The 16,436-nt window shown below is 43.9% G+C and overlaps 1 long non-coding RNA gene across 1 annotated transcript in view; it reads right to left on the bottom strand.

Annotated features, from left to right (window-relative positions):
* Positions 1-1,802: 1,802 nt before the first annotated feature.
* LOC130360576 (uncharacterized) overlaps positions 1,803-16,436 on the bottom strand; it is a 59,642-nt gene continuing 45,008 nt past the window's right edge. The window contains exon 3 of the long non-coding RNA XR_008890717.1: positions 1,803-1,896. This is a non-coding gene — a long non-coding RNA (uncharacterized LOC130360576). The remainder of the gene's footprint in view (positions 1,897-16,436) is intronic.

Below are 16,436 nucleotides of genomic sequence, written 5' to 3'. Positions count from 1 at the left end.
ACACAATACATGAGCAGTGTGCAATTCTGGGCTTTAATCTCAAACTCTTATAAATCCACAAGGACTATTGGAATAGATGGTTGTTTTACTTTACTTTAAAATTTTGAATACATTTTGGCATTCAGTGTCACACTCTAAGCCATGCCTCCCTTACCTTTAGGTCAAGCCCCTTGTTAAGTGTTAAACTGCTTTAACAGTGTCAATAAAGGAGTGTACCCCAGTTTTTGGGGGCAGATTTCTGGTATATTTGGGACATTTAATTTTCTACCTTTATCTCTATTGGGAACCAATTTAAAATCCATTGCACTTTTAACAAAAAAATATTTTGCATCTGATAAATGACAAAGTTTAGGTCCCTCCAAGATCTTTTTCAAGCCATATATGTCTCAAAAAATATATATATATGTAGGAGAATTTGTAGTTTCAGACACTATCACCAACGATATGTAGTTCTAGTTCAAATGGGCTTTTCTATAGATCCAACTGTGCTCAGTGTGCAGTGAAATGGGGAAAAAAAAACTATTGTTACCTTCCCTGTTGCCCGCCATTGTCTCTGTGAAGTTACCGCTCCTCCATGTGCTTCACTTCATTGTTTCTGTGTTGGCACAAGGACCTTCTCATTCAGCCAGTCTGGGGCTACAGTGGTTAACAACAAAAACCCCAGGAGGTGCCAGGGCAATAAACATATAACAACAACTTTAAGGGAAAACCCCCAAAGGGGTACCCTAAACTAGGTCCCTCCCAATTAAAATCTAACTTTTATAAATTACAGTTAAAAATATGTGATTGAGGTGCACTTAGCAATGTGTCCACTAGATGTCAGGACCACACAGTAATTAAAACCACAGCTCCAGTCTACCTATAGCATAATTTGTAAATAACAGCCGTGCTACTATTGGCCAGGGTGCACTAACATTTGTATGGCCCCTCCAGTTTAAGCACTATTTCTGATTGTCACTTTGGAGACTATAGAGCATTAGTTAAAATTCTAGTTAGCCAGTGCCTTTAATGTTTCACTTGTTCCCAAACTTCTTCAGAAAGGACTGGTGGCTAAGGTTGGCAAATCTATATAACAAACGGCAATCTCTGGCCTACAGAGAGCCTCAATAGGGGTGTAGAACAATTTGCTGTGTTCTAACAAGATATGGAGTGTGCTGGACTAGTGAAATAATACTGTTATTCAGAATGATATGCAGATTACCAGCATCGCTTTTAGAATCACTGCCACAGAGCGGCACAATGACAGGGCCTGGAAGTGGCATCAGTATGAGGAGACCATATAGTGGCTGAATGACACAGTGTGGAGGTATTGGCAGCATGAGGAGAGCATATAGTGGCTGAATGACACAGCGTGGAGGTGTTGGCAGCATGAGGAGACCATATAGTGGCTGAATGACACAGCGTGGAGGTGTTGGCAGCATGAGGAGACCATTTAGTGTCTGAATGGCACAGCCAGGAGTTGGCAGCAGCATGAGTAGACACTAGACTTTCACAATCCCTAAGATTATAAAATTAATTCTTAAATTTAAACTGAAGATTCTGGGTTACTAGTACTACCATAACAAAATTTTATTCCCAGGCCCAGCAGCATCAGTAAACCATATATTGCCTGAATGAGACAGCCTGGAGTTCGCTGAAGCATGAGGAGACTATATAGTGTCTGAATGGCACAGCCAGGAGTTGGCAGCAGCATGAGTAGACACTAGGCCTTCACAATCCCTAAGATTGAAAGATGAATTCAGAAATTTAAACCAAGGATTTTGGGTAGCTAGTGCTACCATAACAAAATTTTTATTCCCAGACCGAGGCCCAGCAGCATCAGTAATCCATATGTTGCCTGAATGACACAGCCTAGGGTTGGCTGAATCATGAGGAGACCCCAGGGCTTCATAATCCCTAAGAAAAAAAAGACAAAGTTTAAAATTTAAACTGAAGATTTTGGGTAGCTAGTGCTACCATAACAAAAGTTTTAATTCCCAGACCCAGCAGCATCAGTAAACCATATAGTGCCTGAATAACACAGCCTGGAGTTGGCAAACGCATGAGGAGACCATTGAAATAAAATAAGTTTAAATAGAAATCTAAGATTTTGAAATTAAAATTGAGGATTTTGAAATGGAACTTTTAACTCCCAATTTTTAGTGTCCCAGTCCCCAGTGTGTGGGTACAAAGTACCTAATCTAACAAGGAGTCACATGGCAGCACAATGACAGAGCCTGGACGTGGCATCAGTAGTAGTGATGAGTGGCATTGCCCATATTCGAATTCGCGATATTTTGCAAATATATAGACGGATATTCGTCTTATATTCGCAAATTGTGTGTTTTCGTTATATTCGCATATGTGAATATTCACATATGCGAATATTCGCGTATTCAAGGAGGAAAACAGTGAGGGGGTGGGCAACTTTACTGTTGGTTGCTAGGGATGTTGTTGATAACCTCTGACAAGTGAATTTGCATGATTCCAATTGGCCCACAAGTGAAAAGAAGGAATATGCGAATATTCACATATGTGAATACACACATGTGCAAATATGTGCATATGTGAATATTCACACATGCGAATATGCGCATATGCAAATATGCGCATATGCGGAAAAAAGTGAATATTCATAGTTGGAAATTTAAACTGAAGATTTTGTGTAACAAGTGCTATCATAACAAAAGTTTTTATTCCCAGACCAAGGCCCAGCAGTATCAGCAAACCATATATTGCCTGAATGGCACAGCCTGGAGTTGGGAACAGTATGAGTAGAAAGCAGGACTTCACAATCCCAAAAAAAAACAGACAAAGTTTGAAATTTAAATTGAAGATTTGTTACGCCGAGCGCTCCGGGTCCCCGTTCCTCCCCGGAGCGCTCGCCTCATCCTCGTTGCTGCAGCGCCCCGGTCAGATCCACTGACCGGGTGCGCTGCGGTACCGCCTCCAGCCGGGATGCGATTCGCGATGCGGGTGGCGCCCGCTCGCGATGCGCACCCCGGTCCCCGTACCTGACTCGCTCTCCGTCGGTCCTGTCCCGGCGCGCGCGGCCCCGCTCCCTAGGGCGCGCGCGCGCCGGGTCTCTGCAATTTAAAGGGCCAGTGCACCAATGATGGTGCCTGGCCCAATCTCCCAATTACCAATTAGTGTGATCACCTGTGCACTTCCCTATATCACCTCACTTCCCCTGCACTCCCTTGCCGGATCTTGTTGCCTTAGTGCCTAGTGAAAGCGTTCCCTTGTCTGTTCCTAGCCCGTGTTCCTGACCTCCTGCCGTTGCCCCTGACTACGATCCTTGCTGCCTGCCTCGACCTTCTGCTACGTCCGACCTTGCTTCTGCCTACTCCCTTGTACCTCGCCTATCTTCAGCATCTTCAGCAGCCAGAGAGGTGAGCCGTTGCTAGTGGATACGACCTGGTCACTACCGCCGCAGCAAGACCATCCCGCTTTGCGGCGGGCTCTGGTGAAAACCAGTAGTGTCTTAGAACCGGTCCACTAGCACGGTCCTCGCTATCCCTCTCTGGCACAGAGGATCCACCTCCTGCCAGCCGGCATCGTGACAAGATTTAGGGTAGCTAGTGCTACCATAAAGAAATTTAGGCACAGACCCAGGCCCAGCAGCATCAGTAAACCATATATTGGCTGAATGACACAGCATGGAGTTGGCAGAAGCATGAGGAGATCATTGAAATGTATGATTTTGAAATTTAAATGTAAGATTTTGAAATTTAATCTAAACGTTTTAGTCTCCCGGGCCCCAGGCATGTGGGTACATAGAAAAAAATCTAACAAGGAGTCACATGTCACATGGCAGCACAATGACAGAGCTTGGAGGTGGCATCAGTAGGAGGAGACCATATAGTGTCTGAATGGCACAGCCTGGAGTTGGCGGCAGATGAGGAGACAATAGGGCCTCACAATATCTAAGAATAAAAGATTCATTTTGAAACATATATAGGTAATGTCTAAGGCCCAGCAGCATCACAAAACCATGTAGTTGCTGAATGACACAGACAGGAGCAGGTAGCAGCATGAGTACATAAGAGGGGTTCATAACCCCTAACATTAAAAGGTGAATGTTGAAATCTGTATTGAAGATGCATTTTAGCTAGTGCTACCATCCAAAAATGTAAGGCCCAAGCCCAGCAGCATCACTAAACCATGTAGTTGCTGAATGACACAGACAGGATCAATCATCAGCAGGAGTACGCAAGAGGGATTCATAACCCCTAAGATTGATAGATCAATGTTGACATCTCAAATAAGCATGTATGTAAGCTACTGCTAACATTCAAAAATTTAAGGCCCAAGCCCAGCAGCGTCAGTAAGCCATGTAGTTCCTGAAACACACAGTCAGGAGCAGGCATCAGCAGAACACAAGAGGGTTTCATAACCCCTAAGATTGAAAGATCAATGTTGAAATCTCTATTGAAGGGGTATGTTACCTCGTGCCATCATCAAAGAATTTAAGGCCCAAGTCCAGCAGCATCGCGAAGCCAAGAAGTTTCTGAAACACACAGCCTGGAGCAGGCATCAGTATGAGTTTACAAGAGGGCTTTACAAACCCTAACATTAAAATGTTAATGTTGAAATCTGTAAAGAAGATGTATGTTAGCTAGTGCTAACATCAAAAAAATTTAGGCACAGGCAGTGCAGCATCACTAAACCATATAGTTGCTGAAACACACAGCCTGGACGAAGCAGCAGCAGAAGTACACAAGAGGGCTTAATAACTAGTGTTGCTCACGAATATTCGCAATTCGAATATTATTCGCGAATATCGCATATTCGCGAATTTGCGAATTTCGCGAATATAGCGCTATATATTCGTAATTACGAATATTCGTTTATTTTTTTATTTTTTTTTCCACAGTACACATCACAGTGATCACCCCTCTCTGCTTCCAGCTTGTGTGGTGTAAAGAAGGCTGTAATACTACTGTGTGAGACTGGCGCGCGAAAATTCGCATATGCGAAAATTAGCATATGCTATTTTTCGCATATGCGAATTTTCGCGTATGCTAATTTTGTATATGCTAATATTGTCATATGTTAATTTTCGCATACGCGAATTTTCGCATATGCGAAAATAAAACGAGAATATAATGAATATGCGAATATTCGCGAATATATGACGAATATTCGGCCATATATTCGCGAATATTCGCGAATTCGAATATGGCCTATGCCGCTCAACACTATTAATAACCCCGAACATTAAAATGTTAATGTTGAAATCTGTAAAGAAGATGTATGTTAGCTAGTGCTAACATAAAAAAAATGTAGGCACAGGCCCAGCAGCATCACTAAACCATATAGTTGCTGAAACACACAGCCTGGACAAGGCAGCTGCAGAAGCACACAAAAGGGCTTAATAACCCCTAACATTAAAAGGTGAATGTTACGCCTAGCGCTCCGGGTCCCCGCTCCTCCCCGGAGCGCTCACGGCGTCTCTTTCCCTGCAGCTCCCCGGTCAGTCCCGCTGACCGGGAGCGCTGCTCTCTCATGGCCGTTGGGGATGCGATTCGCACAGCGGGACGCGCCCGCTCGCGAATCGCATCCCAGGTCACTTACCCGTTCCCGTCTCCTGCGGTCATGTGCTGGCGCGCGCGGCTCCGCTCTCTAGGGCGCGCGCGCGCCAGCTCCCTGAGACTTAAAGGGCCAGTGCACCAATGATTGGTGCCTGGCCCAATTAGCTTAATTGGTTCCCACCTGTTCCCGGCTTATATCTAGTCTCCTCCCTTGCACTCCCTTGCCGGATCTTGTTGCCCTAGAGCCTAGTGAAAGCGTTATTGTGTGTTTAATAGTCTGTGTACCAGTACCTTTGCTATCTCCCCTGACTACGAACCTTGCCGCCTGCCCCCGACCTTCTGCTACGTCCGACCTTGCTACTGCCTACTCCTTTGTACCTCGCCTATCTTCAGTATCTTCAGCAGCCAGAGAGGTGAGCCGTTGCTAGTGGATACGACCTGGTCACTACCGCCGCAGCAAGACCATCCCGCTTTGCGGCGGGCTCTGGTGAAAACCTGTAGTGGCTTAGAACCGGTCCACTAGCGCGGTCCTCGCCATCCCTCTCTGGCACAGAGGATCCACTACCTGCCAGCCGGCATCGTGACAGTAGATCCGGCCATGGATCCCGCTGAAGTTCCTCTGCCTGTTGTCGCCGACCTCCCCACACTGGTCGCCCAGCAAGCCCGACAGATTGCCCAACAAGATCACCAGCTGTCGTACTTGACCACCATGACTCAGCAACTCCAGTCGCAGCTACAGCAGATTCAGTCTCAGCTACAGCAGCAGCAACCATCTCCTCCGCCAGCTCCTGCACCTCTTCCGCAGCGAGTGGCCACTCCTAGCCTCCGCCTGTCTTTGCCGGACAAATTTAATGGGGACTCTAAGTTTTGCCGTGGCTTTCTTTCCCAATGTTCCCTGCATCTGGAGATGATGTCGGATCAGTTTCCTACTGAAAGGTCTAAGGTGGCTTTCGTAGTCAGCCTTCTGTCTGGAAAAGCCCTGTCATGGGCCACACCGCTCTGGGACCGTGATGACCCCGTCACTGCCTCTGTACACTCCTTCTTCTCGGAAATTCGAAGTGTCTTTGAGGAACCTGCCCGAGCCTCTTCTGCTGAGACTGCCCTGCTGAACCTGGTCCAGGGTAATTCCTCCGTTGGCGAGTACGCCATACAATTCCGTACTCTTGCTTCTGAACTTTCCTGGAATAATGAGGCTCTCTGCGCGACCTTTAAAAAAGGCCTATCCAGCAACATTAAAGATGTTCTGGCCGCACGAGAGACTCCTGCTAGCCTGCATGAACTCATTCATCTAGCCACTCGCATTGACATGCGTTTTTCTGAGAGGCATCAAGAGCTCCGCCAGGAAAAAGACTTAGATCTCTGGCCACCTCTCCCACAGTCTCCACTGCAATCTGCGCCTAGGCCTCCCGCCGAGGAGGCCATGCAAGTGGATCGGTCTCGCCTGACCCTGGAAGAGAGGAATCGCCGTAAGGAAGAGAATCTTTGTTTGTACTGTGCCAGTACTGAACATTTTCTGGTGGATTGCCCAATCCGTCCTCCACGTCTGGGAAACGCACGCTCACACTCAGCTCTCGTGGGTGTGGCGTCTCTTGATGCCAAGTCGGCTTCTCCACGTCTCACGGTACCTGTTCGGATTTCCACTTCAGCCAGCTCTCCCCTCTCAGCCGTGGCCTGTCTGGACTCTGGAGCTTCTGGAAATTTTATTCGGGAGTCCTTTGTGAATAAATTCCATATTCCGGTGACCCGTCTTGTCAAGCCACTCCGCATCTCCGCGGTCAACGGAGCCAGGTTGGACTGTACCATACGTTTCCGCACGGAGCCCCTTCTTATGAGCATCGGATCTCACCACGAGAGGATTGAACTTTTGGTCCTCCCCAATTGCACCTCGGAAATTCTCCTTGGACTTCCCTGGCTTCAACTTCATTCCCCAACCCTGGATTGGTCCACTGGGGAGATCAAGAGTTGGGGGTCCTCTTGTTCCAAGAACTGTCTAAAACCGGTTCCCAGTAACCCTTGCCGTAACTCTGTGGTTCCTCCTGTATCTGGTCCCCCTAAGGTCATTAAGGACTCTGCCTGCCACAGGAAATGCCCCTCCCCCCCTCCCAGTTCCATCAGGCAAGCTTCTGTGTCCCCTCATGGCCCTCCTCCTGGTGTCACACTGCCCCGTGCCAGGTCCCGCCCTCTGCCCTCTCTCCCCATTCCTACTCCTGCGGTTCTGCCTGCCGTTGAGGAATCCCTCCATCCTTTCCCGGTGTCCTCATCCCAGGGGAGGCAGTTACCCGATAAAGAGAAGGGGAGACCTAAGGGGGGGGGTACTGTTACGCCTAGCGCTCCGGGTCCCCGCTCCTCCCCGGAGCGCTCACGGCGTCTCTTTCCCTGCAGCTCCCCGGTCAGTCCCGCTGACCGGGAGCGCTGCTCTCTCATGGCCGTTGGGGATGCGATTCGCACAGCGGGACGCGCCCGCTCGCGAATCGCATCCCAGGTCACTTACCCGTTCCCGTCTCCTGCGGTCATGTGCTGGCGCGCGCGGCTCCGCTCTCTAGGGCGCGCGCGCGCCAGCTCCCTGAGACTTAAAGGGCCAGTGCACCAATGATTGGTGCCTGGCCCAATTAGCTTAATTGGTTCCCACCTGTTCCCGGCTTATATCTAGTCTCCTCCCTTGCACTCCCTTGCCGGATCTTGTTGCCCTAGAGCCTAGTGAAAGCGTTATTGTGTGTTTAATAGTCTGTGTACCAGTACCTTTGCTATCTCCCCTGACTACGAACCTTGCCGCCTGCCCCCGACCTTCTGCTACGTCCGACCTTGCTACTGCCTACTCCTTTGTACCTCGCCTATCTTCAGTATCTTCAGCAGCCAGAGAGGTGAGCCGTTGCTAGTGGATACGACCTGGTCACTACCGCCGCAGCAAGACCATCCCGCTTTGCGGCGGGCTCTGGTGAAAACCTGTAGTGGCTTAGAACCGGTCCACTAGCGCGGTCCTCGCCATCCCTCTCTGGCACAGAGGATCCACTACCTGCCAGCCGGCATCGTGACAGTGAATATTGAAATATGTATAGAAGATGTATGTTAGCTAGTGCTAACATCAAAAATATTTATGCACAGGCCCAGCAGCATCAGTAAGCCAAGTAGTTCCTGAAACACACAGACTGGATCAGGCAGCAGGATGCGTACATAAGAGGGCTTCACAACCCCGAATGTTAAAAGATCAATGTTGAAATCTCTATTGAGCATGTATGTTTGTTAGTGCTACCATAAAAAAAATTACGTAATATCCAAGACAGTCCCAGCAGCATCAGGAAACAATATATTGGCCGAATGACACAGCCTGGAGGCGTAGAAAGCATAAGGAGCCCATATAGTGTCTGAATGATACAGCCTGGAGATGACCGAAGCATGAGGAGACCATATAGTGGCTGAATGGCACAGCCTGGAGTTGGCAGCAGCATGATGAGACCATTGAAATTTATGATTTTTTAATTTAAGATTTTGAAATTGAAATTATGGATTTTGTAATTGCAATTTCACTTCTCTGCCTGACATACTTATTTTGTACATGAGGGGAGTACAATACGCTTTACTATGCTTACAACAGTATTTGTCTAGAACAGCAGCAGGTGTGTACTAGCTGTCCTTTCACAGTATCTAGGCCCTTGACAGATTAAGTACAAAATAGTACACTTCCTTAGATGTAGGTATGTAGTATGCACTAATGAGGGTAGAAAAATGCTCTACAGTACACTTTAAAAGTATATAAAAGAGTTCAACACCAGCTGATGAGTACCTTTGCCTGGACTTTCACAGTATGTAGGCACTTGACAGATTAACAGGTACAAAATAGTACACTACTTAGATGTCATATGCGGTATGCACTTATGAGGACAGAAAAATGCTCTACAATGCGCCTAAAAACTCTGTAATTTTTTTTTAAACACCAGCCGGTGATTACTTTTGGCTCTCCTTTCACAGTATGTAGGCCCTTGACAGATTAACAGGTACAAAAGAGTACACTACTGAGATGTACGTATGCAGTATGCACTTATGAGGACAGAAAAATGCACTACAATGCGCCTAAAAACTCTGTAATTTTTTTTTTTAACCCCTTAAGGACTCAGCCCATTTTGCCTTAAGGACTCAGACAATTTAATTTTTAAGTTTTCATTTTTTCCTCCTCGCCTTCTAAAAATCATAACTCTTTTATATTTTCATCCACAGACTAGTATGAGGGCTTGTTTTTTGCGCGACCAGTTTTACTTTGTAATGACATAACTCATTATATCATAAAATGTATGGCGCAACCAAAAAACACTATTTTTGTGGGGAAATTAAAACGAAAAACGCTATTTTGCTAATTTTGGAAGGTTTTGTTTTCACGCCGTACAATTTATGGTAAAAATGACATGTATTCTTTATTTTGAGGGTCAATACGATTAAAATGATACCCATTATTATATACTTTTATATTATTGTTGCGCTTAAAAAAAATCACAAACTTTTTAACCAAATTAGTACGTTTATAATCCCTTTATTTTGATGACCTCTAACTTTTTATTTTTCCGTATAAGTGGCGGTATGGGGGCTAATTTTTTGCGCCATAATCTGTACTTTTTTTTGATACCACATTTGCATATAAAAAACTTTTAATACATTTTTTATAATTTTTTTTAATAAAATGTATTAAAAAAGTAGGAATTTTTGACTTTTTTTATTTTTTTTCGTACACGCCGTTCACCATACGGGATCATTAACATTTTATTTTAATAGTTCGGACATTTACGCACGCGGCGATACCAAATATGTCTATAAAAAATGTTTTTTACGCTTTTTGGGGGTAAAATAGGAAAAAAGTGACGTTTTACTTTTTTATTGGGGGAGGGGATTTTTCCCTTTTTTTTTACTTTTACTTTGACATTTTTTTACATTTTTTTTACACTTGAATAGTCCCCATAGGGGACTATTCATAGCAATACCATGATTGCTAATACTGATCTGTTCTATGTATAGGACATAGAACAGATCAGTGTTATAGGTCATCTCCTGCTCTGGTCTGCTCGATCACAGACCAGAGCAGGAGACGCCGGGAGCCGCACGGAGGAAGGAGAGGGGACCTCCGTGCGGCGTTATGAATGATCGGATCCCCGCAGCAGCGCTGCGGGCGATCCGATCGTTCATTTAAATGGCGAACTGCCGCAGATGCCGGGATCTGTATTGATCCCGGCACCTGAGGGGTTAATGGTGGACGCCCGCGAGATCGCGGGCGTCGGCCATTGCCGGCGGGTCCCTGGCTACGATCAGCAGCCGGGATCAGCCACGCATGACACGGGCATCGCTCCGATGCCCGCGGTTATGCACAGGACGTAAATGTACGTCCTGGTGCGTTAAGTACCACCTCACCAGGACGTACATTTACGTCCTGCGTCCTTAAGGGGTTAAAACACCAGCCGGTGATTACTTTTGGCTGTCCTTTCACATTATGTAGGCTCTTGACAGATGAACCAGTACAAAATAGTACACTACTTAGATGTATGAATGCGGTACGCACTGATGAGGGCAGAAAAATGCTGTACAGAACCCTTAAAAAAATATATATTTTTGTAAAACACCAGCAGTACACAACAGTGCTGCAGCCAAAAAAAAGTTGTGTGCTAAACACAAAATTGCACTTTGTCACAGACTATTAGGAATGGACTGCTGGGTATTATACAATCTACAGACCAGTATAACCAGCAGATTATTTTTTGTGGAACAAAGACACTGAATTGTGCAGAAAAATTATTCCTGCCTCCTCTGCTAAGGTTTATGAAGTCGATGCAGCTTGTTGAACTGTATGAGGCAACACACAGCTATATGCCCCTCTCTGTAATACTATGCTGAAGAAAGTGACTGGGAGGTTAATGCCTGCAGCTGCAGTAAAAATCTTTTTCACTGAAAAAAACAATGCTCTCTGTCCACGAGAACGGTGATGTGACTAGGAGGATGTTAAACGCTGCTGGAATACGCTTTTCTCTGCTGTAACACACACACAGGCTGTCCGTTCTATCTCTATGCAGTGTAATGAATGAAGTGGCTGGCCGCAATATGACTGCTAATTATATAGGGCTGTGACATCACAGGGGTGACTGGCTGCTGATAGGCTGCATCCTGCATGTGATTCAGGGTCATACCACCTATTTCCCTTCCCGCCTTTCCTTCCTGCCTTCCCAGCATCCCTTGCCCCATGTACTGACATGTGGATCCAACATTTTAGATGCCCTGGAGCCTGGAACGCTATAAAAGGGAGTTTAATGAAGCGATTCACACGATAAAATCGTTGCGATACTCGCATTCGTTGCAAATCGAATATTTCCTTAAATTCATAATGAATTTGGGTTTGTCAGCTTCGATTCGCTCATCTCTAACCAATCAATTTTTAAATAGCCTCTGAAAAATTTATGAAGCAATCTGATCGACAGCTATGGGAAACTCAGCAACTATTCCTCTGGACAGATTGTGATAAATCTCCCCCACTGTCACTGTTCTTAAATATAGAAAAAAATAAAATAATTGAAGGTAGTGGGCGTCGGCAGTACAAGCTGATGTAACGACTGCTCAGAAATGTGCCCCCTCCATAGACAACAATGTATTTCCAAGCACATTCCGCCAAAAGAATGAATGCGTCCATTCTTTTGGCAGAGTCTGCTGTCCAAAAATTTCCAAAGTGGAACATACACTGCAGAAGGTCCGTAGTGTGAATGGTTCAGCAGAATCCCATCAAAAACAATGGGAAGAAGTGCACTGTTGTTTCTGCAGCAGAACTCTGGAGCGGAATTCGCTTGGAAAATACATTGTGTGAATGGGCCCTTAGATTCATGACTGGAATAAATGGAGTGCATAAAATACTGTATCATACTGATTAACAATATACAGTTGTGCCCTTACAGTAACTTTCCTCATGGTTCATAGTATCCCATCATGTATGTCACAAGCTTAGGCTAAAACATGATTTCACAATACTGTTGGAAGATGTGTATACTATATATGTCTATGTATGGTTAACCAGTAGTTGTGATGTGATCCAAAGTCTGTACAGGGTTTTGTTAGCATATTGTATTATGAGAAGTTGGAAACTGTAAATACAGTATATGTATGAAAAGTAGGATGGACACATTTTTTTTTCCTTCTTTTTATAAATCTTTATTATTTTCCATTGTTCATACACATAAATAACCACGAAAAAAATTGAATCCACAAAATATTCTTATAAATTACCTTATTCATCTCCCTTTACCAACCCACCCTCCCACTCCTTAGAAACGTCCGACACCCAGGGGGTACAAAAGGGAAAAAAAGAAAAGAAAAAAAAAAACTTCAACATTTCAGGATTCATATTTATTTATTCATATATCTCTTTTACTTTTTCTTCCACCCCTCCCAGATCGTATTTAAACTTAATTCTTATTTCTTATTCCCCTTACAGGATAATAATTCATATTTCATAAGTGTATCTACCAAATTAAACCTATGCCTAAGACCTGGGACCCTGGGGGACATCCAAACCCTCATTATGAGTAACTTAGCACAGAAAAACTATTTTCTTAAAAGAGCTCCTTGTTCCAAGCTGCCTTCCTGAATACCCAATAGCACCTGAAGAGGGGAGAACTCATTCTCAACCTGCAATCTTGTTTTAATTTCACCCAATATTTCCTGCCAAAATGTATTAATCTCCAAGCATGCCCCACATAATATGAACAAAATCTGCTCCTTCTGCCCTATATCTGGGACACTTATCCTCTTTAGAGTGACCTTTTTTCTTTTAACTTACAGGAGTGAAATATACACCATGCAAACATTTTTATTGGAATAACCTATAAGAATTATTTATTGAAACAGTTTTAACATTCCTTAACATTGCCTTCCACTGTGCCTCCGTGATTAACCCCAGTGAAACTTCCCATTTCTTTTTAAATCTATTCTTAAAATTTTTTGTAACTTCAAACTGTAATATTTTATATAATCAAACAATAGTTTTGTTACCTGAACCTTCAAATGTTCTTAGCTCATCAAATATGGTATGGTGTTTAATTGTGAAAAAAGCTAAATCTTTAGTGGACCTATGTACACTTTGTATATGAAAAAATCTAAATCTATCTATTTCTCTTAGACCAAAATCCTCCTGTATTTCTTTGAAAGATTTCAAACTTTTCTCCCCAACAATGTGCCCCAATTTGCTAATTCCTCTAGATTCCCAAAACACCAGGTCGGGAACTGTCAAAAATTCACTCAACCTTGGGTTATGCCAAATAGGGGTAAATTTCATACCCCCTTTTATTTAACAAATTATTTTCAGGTATTTCCACCCCTCATCAACATATTAGCATAGGTAAATGAGGGTAAAAGGGCATCAGATTCTAATAATACTCCTAAATCACCCTCTATATCTCTATTTATTACATTCAGTTTCCCTGCCCACTCCCATTTTTTCTGTTTTATACCAGTCAATATAGCCAAATGGATGGCAGGGCACATCCCCCTTCCTCATTAGGGGCTACCAATTCCAAATATTTTAATATTGCTCTTTTTCCTTCCCCACAAAATTCATTAAAGGGCATTCCAGGAAATGTTTTTATTTGACTATGCTACAGGGGCTGTAAAGTTAGTGTAGTTCATAATATAGTGTATGTACCTGTGTTTGACGGTTTTCTCACAATTCTTCTGTGATTTTCACTCCAATATTTATTTTTAACAGCATACAAAACAATTGTTGTCTCAGATTTTTCCCAAGTTGCAATGCAGCCGAGACCTGACTCACTAGTCAGCTGATGACAGGGAGCCTGTCTGCTTCAATGGGTGGAGCGATCGCTTGGTGGGAGAGAGATCAATCTGCAATAGCTTTAGGCACCCTGATTGAAAACCACAGGTCTTTTGATGGATGCAGCTCATTTATGTTTCAATGTGAGGGGGCTGATGTGTGGGAGGGAGGAAAATTGAATTATGGGATTTGTAGTAAAAAAAAGAAAACTCAAACAGGAAATACCAGTTCACAAAAAGTTAGCCCCAGTGATATGGTAATCTCACAACATAGTAATTTATCCCTAAAACAAGCGTAGATCCTTCCTAAGCATGTCCATTACTGTCTGCCAGGTATGTACTAAAATCACCTTATGGTGGATAACCCCTTTAATCTTTCAATGCGGGTAAACTAGTTATCGACTATCCTAATAGGGGGGCGCATTTAAAAAAAAAAAAAAAAAAAACTTGGGGCATAACCACCATCTTCAATACAGCCATCCTGTTAGTCATATTTAACCAATTAAGGATGGACCCAAAGACTTTTTTTTATTTTATTTTACATGTCTCTTTAAATGGTAATAACTTTAGAACACTTTTTCTAAGCTGAGCGACTCTGATATAGTTTTTTCATGACATATTGTACAGGGCTTTTATTGGCAAAGGGTCTTTTTATTTTTTACACTTCATACTTTTATTGAAGAACTTTTTATAAAATGTTTTACACTTTTTACAGGTTATACCATGCTGCAATACATTTGTACTGCATTACAGTATGACCCGATCAGCTGTGGCTGGATCTCACAGGCTTCTGTAGCAAGCAGACAGAAGGTCATGATCTGACCTCCTGCTGCGAAAGCAACCAACGGCGACCCGCGATCTTATCATGGCGTTGGTGAACGTTCCCCCTGTCAACACTATGGATGCGGGATCAGGATTCATCATGGCATCTATGGGGTTAATGCTGCTGGGACTGGAGCGATCGCGGCACCAGCAGCTGTGGCAGGACTCCGGCTGTGATTGACAGCCGGGTCCCGCCACTGATCTCCTGTGCTGCCCGTAGCAGTGCCGGAGATCGCTATACATACGTCCCAGCGCGTGAACATATTGGATGCTGGGAAATATGCATGCGTCCTATAGCGAGAAGGGGTTAATGGCAGTCTATTACAATTTTCTGACTTTTTCTCTATTTTATTTAACAACGGTTTTAAATTCTCCTTAAAATAATCTAAAGGATTAATCATTACCCTAATACCCAAATATTCAAGAAAACCCACTTCTCCCACCACTTGCATTCCCAAATATGATTGATATAAACTATGACCTATGGGAAGTGCATATGATTTCATCCAGTTTACTTCCAGCTCTGACCTCCCACCAAAGTCTTGAAAGATTTGTTTCAACCTTGGAACAGCTCTCACTGGGTCCTGTACAATTTGAAGCAAATCATCGGCATATAACGCAATCTTGTCCTCCTCCCCCTGCTCCCAAACCCCCTTAATTCCACCGTATCCCTTAATATCACAGCCAATAGTTCAATATAGAGGGAAAAAAGAAGGTGGGAATGGGGACATCCCTGCCGGGTACCTCTAGATAACTCAAACATCATCATCATATCTTTCCCCAATAACAATTTAGCAGAGGGATGAGAGTACAACAACTTCAATCAAATCAATATACCCTGGACCAAACCCAAATTTCATCAACAATACCCACAGAAACCTCCACTCCACCCTGTCGAACGCCTTTGTTACGCCCAATGACAGGATGCAGCGAAGGTCCCCAGATTATCAAAAAGCCATCTTACAGGCATAAAGCCCGTCTGATCTATGGGAACCAACCTGCTGACCACTCGTTTAACCCCTTAAGGACTCAGGGTTTTTCCGTTTTTGCACTTTCGTTTTTTCCTCCTTACCTTTAAAAAATCATAACCCTTTCAATTTTCCACCTAAAAATCCATATTATGGCTTATTTTTTGCGTCGCCAATTCTACATTGCAGTGACATTAGTCATTTTACCCAAAAATGCACGGCGAAACGGAAAAAAAAATCATTGTGCGACAAAATCAAAAAAAACCCGCCATTTTGTAACTTTTGGGGGCTTCCGTTTCTACGCAGTGCATATTTCGGTAAAAATTACACCTTATCATTATTCTGTAGG

The sequence above is a fragment of the Hyla sarda genome, chromosome 3, assembly GCF_029499605.1.
Source record: "Hyla sarda isolate aHylSar1 chromosome 3, aHylSar1.hap1, whole genome shotgun sequence".
Taxonomy (NCBI): domain Eukaryota; kingdom Metazoa; phylum Chordata; class Amphibia; order Anura; family Hylidae; genus Hyla; species Hyla sarda.
This window is presented reverse-complemented; position numbering and strand designations above follow the sequence as displayed.